This window comes from Saccopteryx bilineata, chromosome 3, assembly GCF_036850765.1.
Source record: "Saccopteryx bilineata isolate mSacBil1 chromosome 3, mSacBil1_pri_phased_curated, whole genome shotgun sequence".
NCBI classification, from domain to species: domain Eukaryota; kingdom Metazoa; phylum Chordata; class Mammalia; order Chiroptera; family Emballonuridae; genus Saccopteryx; species Saccopteryx bilineata.
In genome coordinates, this window is record NC_089492.1 from 64,350,731 (window position 1) to 64,356,238 (window position 5,508).

Here is a 5,508-nt window from a genome sequence, read left to right on the forward strand (position 1 = left end):
GAAGAGGGAGAGAAAGGAGAAGTAGAGGGGGAGAGAAGCAGATGGTCACTTCTTTGTGTAGCCTGCTCAGGAATCGAACCCTGTTTGACACTCTATATACTGAGCCAACCAGCTAGGGCTATACTTTTCACTTACTCTAAATGAAGAACAAGAATCTTGTTTTAGTTGAAACTTGAGGCACTTAACTTAGATAAGATGTTGCCTTTGGTTCTCTGATATTCCTTTCCTGGAATCTTTTTTTAAATAGAGTCAATTCTATGGCCCTGGCCAGTTGGCTCAGTGGTAGAGCATCGGCCTGATGTGCAGGAGTCCTGGGTTGGATTCCCAGCCAGGGCACACAGGAGAAGTGCCCATCTGCTTCTCCCCCCCTCCCCCCCTCCTTCCTCTCTGTCTCTCTCTTCCCCTCCCACAGCCAAGGCTCCACTGGAGCAAAGTTTGCCCGGGCGCTGAGGATGGCTCTGTGGCCTCTGCCTCAGGTGCTAGAATGGCTCTGATTGCAGCAGAGCGATGCCCAAAGATGGGCAGAGCATCACCCCCTGGTGGGCATGCCAGGTGGATCCCGGTCGGGCGCATGCGGGAGTCTGTCTGTCTGCCTACCCGTTTCCAGCTTCGGAAAAATACAATAAATAAATAAATAAATAAATAAATAAATAAATAAATAAATAAATAAATAGAGTCAATTCTCATTTTTCTGAGATGCTTTTAAACAACTGCACCTGAGTGCAGAAGATGGAGCAGATGGTCTTTTAAGAACTCTCCATCTTTAAGTGTTGGACATTCCAAAGGTTTAAGAGGAGCCCTGGCCAGTAGACTCAGTGGTAGAGCATTGACCTGGCATGTGGAAGTCCTGGGTTTGATTCCTGGCCAGGGCACACAGGAGAAGTGCCCATCTGCTTCTCCCCCCTCCCCCCTCTCCTTTCTCTCTATCTCTCTCTTCCCCTCCCACAGCCAAGGCTCCATTGGAGCAAAATTGGCCAGGTGCTGAGGGTGGCTCCATGGCTCATGGTGCTAGAATGGCTTCGACTGCAAGGGAATAACAGCCCAGATGGACAGAGCATCACCCCCTGGTGGGTATGCAGGGTGGATCCTGGTTGGGCGCATGCGGGAGTCTGTCTGCCTCCCCGCTTCTCACTTCAGAAAAATACAAAAAAAAAAAAAAAGGCTTTAAGAGGAAAGTGTACCTTGTCATTTGATGGGTAATTCAATTTTAACAAACATTTCTAAAACAACAGACATGTATTTTATATACAGATGATGACCTAATAGCTTCCTCATCCATTTAAACCTACAGGTTGATTTTCTCTTTTAGTTATTGGGTACTATCCACCCTTCCTCCAACGATTGTGACCTATTTTCTCCTGTCCTTTCATTCTATCCATGTCCCTGAAAACTCACACTGTTCTTTGCAATAAAAAGGGAGGCTTTTCCCCTGAAATGATGCAGTCCTCTAAAAACGGGAGGATTATTACCCTCTGCGTCTTGGTCAAATTCCAACTTGGGAAATTACATTTTGCCTCCCTACAATTTCTTTTGCCATTTTAATTAGAAATACTATTTAAGATTTCACTCAAAATAAAAATTGTTGCAGAGAGGGCTGCCTCAGAGGAGCCTGCCTTTTCTAGCGCAGAGGAGACATTGCAGAGATGTATGACTAATACTCCTGGGGCAGGAGCTGAGTACATTGGGATCCGCTGGGAGTAAAGGTACCTCCAATAGATCAAACTGATTTTTATTTTGTGCCTGTGGTAGACAATCCCATAAGACAAAAATTTCCCTCCAGCATTTGCAGTATCTGAGATTTAGAATCAAGGCAAGAGCTGCCTGGTAATACTGTGTGGGTGACGCATTACACAGAACTGACCCTGTGACATCAAGTTGTCTTGTTCTCAGTTAGAGCAACCCAATGTGCCTGTCCTGCACACGCCAGCTCTGTGAGTCATTGCAAGATATATTGTCCAGGAAATGCAAAATGATGCTCTTCTTAAAACTCATGATTAAAAAGTTGAGGCTTCCGGACAGGGAATATAGAGTGAAAAAAGTAAGCTCTCAGGAGAGACAGATTCTCATTTCTGTTTTTCTTTTCATTATTGTTTTCATTGAATCCTACAAGGGACTATATTATAAATAAGCACCCACTGCAAGTGACTATTGTCTTTGATGTTTTATTGCCTCAAAAACAAAGTTTATTTTCTACCAACCAGAATTTTTTTTTTAGTGAGAGATAGAGACAGAGTGACAGAGAGACAGACAGGAAATGAGAGAGATGAGAAGCATCAATTCGTAGTTCTGGCACTTTAGTTGTTCATTGATTGCTTTTTCATATATGCCTTGACCAGGGGGCTTCAGCCAAGCCAGTGACCTCTTGCTCAAGCCAGCGACTATAGGGTCACATCTATGATCACATGCTCAAGCTGGTGATGCCACGCTCAGGCTGGTGGTCCCGCACTCAAGCCAGATGAGTTCTTGCTCAAGCCAGTAACCTTGGGGTTTCAAAACTGGGTCCTCAGTGTCCCAGGCCAACACTCTATCCACTGTTCCACTGCCTGGTCAGGCTAGAATTTTCAATTATGAACAGCTATGTTACTACACATCCTAAGAAGCTTTTGTCCTAAAAAATGACTGAAGGTATGTATGCATTATGAATGCTGAAAACAATGGGCTAAATAAGCTCCACTTGCACCCGAAGATTTTATAATACTAAACAATCTTGATACAGATACAGACAGGGTAAACTGGAAAAATTATAGAATAAACTAAAATATCAAGGATAATTTACTAAAGCGATAACTAAAATTTAACCTTATCCAAGTACTTCCTATCTGGAAAAAAAAATCATGTGCTGGACTTGGACTCAAAATTGTGGGAATTCAAATTCTTTTCTTCTTCTGTCTTACCTTCCAAATTTCAGCAAATTTGACTCTTTGATTCAAAGAATTGGTGAACCAAAGAGCCATGAACAAAAATTGTAGGAAAAAGTAGAAACAACAAAGATTAATCAAGCCAAGATGTTAACAAGGATGGAATCTATTTCTGGCAATACTGACCTTTCCAATCTAGCGTATAGTACTTATCACTCTGGGAGCTTAAGACAGTGGGACAGCTGGACAAATTAGGAAGAGCCCAGAAGCCCCTGGCTGAAAAGCAATCAGGCAGAGAGTACATGCTAACTACTTTCCCATGCCTCAAAACCACCATCCTTTTCCTGTTAGAAATGTACTGTAAATGGGCAGGGCAGCATCATTTTGGGATTTGGATGTTAGAGGATGTTTCATGAAGGGAGGAATCATTCTGGGTAGTCACTTCAACAGGCAAAGAAACATCTGGAACCACTATTGAATTTGGAGGTCAGCCTGTTTGGGTCTGGGGATAAGAATTCAGTGGGGTTTCCAGAGATACTTAATGTTACAGGTGCATACTTGCCTAATGCTGCATTCGTTCCCGTTTGGTTTGACAGCGAGAACACAGGACACGGAGGCAGCACGTAGGAAAATCAGAGCCAGCTTCACCTTTTTCCCAGTGTTACTCAGGACCAGTCACAGAAAACCTCACTATGGGTCCCAAATGGGATTAAAGTCAATGTCCCACAGGAAATATTAATGATTACAACTATAAAAATAAAAGCTGTCAAAATTTCAGAGTTATAATGTTCATCCAAGAACTTAGAAATAATGGTAATTGCATAGCTTAAAATAAATGCTCAAGAAAGAGTAAAAGATACCCAAAGCATTTGAGACAAGATGGTTCCCAGGCTTGTGGGTTTGACCATAGCTTCATTTAAAGTAACTGCTATTTTTAAAATACCAAGTTGATTAGAACAAAGTTGTGGAAACTTTTATGGCTACTAGCTATTGATATTAAAAAAAATAGTTGCATAGGTAGAAACTGCAGAACTGTTTTCCAGAGAGGCTGTGGCATCTCACAAAGCAATATATCAGTGATTCAGTTTCTCTGCATCTTTGTTAGCATTTGGTATGAGAGAGAGAGAGAGAGAGAGAGAGAGAGAGAGAGAGAGAGGGAGGGAGGGAGAGAGAGTACACATATGCCATTCTGCTAGGTGTGTAGTTATATCTCATTGCAGCTTTAATTTCATTTCCATAGTGGATAATGATGTTGGAACATCTTTTATGTGTTCATTTGCCATATGTATATCCTCTTTGGTGAAATGTCTCTTAATGTCTTTGACGACTTAATAATTGTTCTTTTACTGTTGAGTTTTGAGAGTTCTTTTTGTAAACTATATACTAGTCCTTTGTCAGCTATGAAGTTGGCAAATTTGTTCTTCTAGTCTGCAGCTTTCTTTTACTCCTCTTAACTGGAAGGGCCTTTCACAGAGCAAAAGTTTTTAATTTTGATCAAGTCTAATTCATCAAGTTCCTACTTATGAATTGTGTTTTTGGGGTCCAGTCCATGAATTCTGTCTATCTTTAGATCCCAAACTGAATTTTCTCTTATGTTTTTTCTAAAATTTTTATAACTTTGTATTCTACATTTAAGTCCATGCTTCATTTTGAGTTAAATTTTATATAAAATAAGAGGTTTCGGGAAGAATGATTTTGTTGCCTCTGAATCATTTGTCATAAAGTTTGTCCTTCATGTATTAAACTGCTTTTATATCTTGGTCAAAGTCAGTCTGGCATATCTGTATAGGTCTATTACTGAGTTCTCTATTCTGTTCCATTGATCTATGTTTTCTAACTCTCCATAAATACCAAACAATCTTGATTACTGTTGCACTATAACTAGTCTTGAATTTGGATAGAGGCATTCTTTCCACTTTATTTTTCTGTTTCAAAATTGTTCAACTATTTTAGTTCCTTTGCCTTGCCATACTAATTTTAGAATAATCTTGTCTATATTTATAAAAATTGTGCTAGAATTTTTCATAGAGGAATTGCATTAAACATGTACATTCCATTTGAAGAGAATTGATATGTTTACTATGTGATACTTCCAAATCATAAACACACGTGTGTTTATTTACTTAGATTTTTTTATTTTTTTTATCAGTATTTTGTTATTTGTAGAATACAAGTCTTACATAAGTTTTGTAAGGTATATACATTTCTTTATTATCCTAACAAGTATACATGGTATTGTACTTTTTATTATTATTATTATTATTATTATTGTATTTTTCTGAAGTAAGAAGCAGGGAGGCAGAGACAGACTCCCGCAGGTGCCGACTGGGATCTACCTGGCATGCCCACCTGGGGCATTGCTCCATTAAGCCATTCTAGCACCTGAGGCAGTGTCCATGAAGCTATCCTCAGCACTGGGCCAATTTTGCTCCAATGGAGCCTTGGCTGTGGGAGGGGAAGAGAGAGAGAGAAGGAAGAGGGGGAGGGTAGAGAAGCAGGTGGGCACTTCTCCTGTGTGCCCTGGCCAGGAATTGAATCCGGGACTTCCACACACCAGGCTGATGCTCTACTGCTGAGCTAGCTGGCCAGGGCTATATTTTTAATTTCAATGTTCATTAATAACACTGGGGAACAAAATTTTTGATGCATC

At 40.5% G+C, this 5,508-nt stretch overlaps 1 non-coding gene across 1 annotated transcript; it reads left to right on the plus strand.

Annotated features, from left to right (window-relative positions):
* The first annotated feature begins 260 nt into the window (after window positions 1–260).
* On the plus strand, window positions 261–336 carry TRNAI-GAU (transfer RNA isoleucine (anticodon GAU)). Its single transcript has one exon. It is a non-coding gene; the product is annotated as a tRNA-Ile (tRNA).
* The last annotated feature ends 5,172 nt before the right edge of the window (window positions 337–5,508 follow it).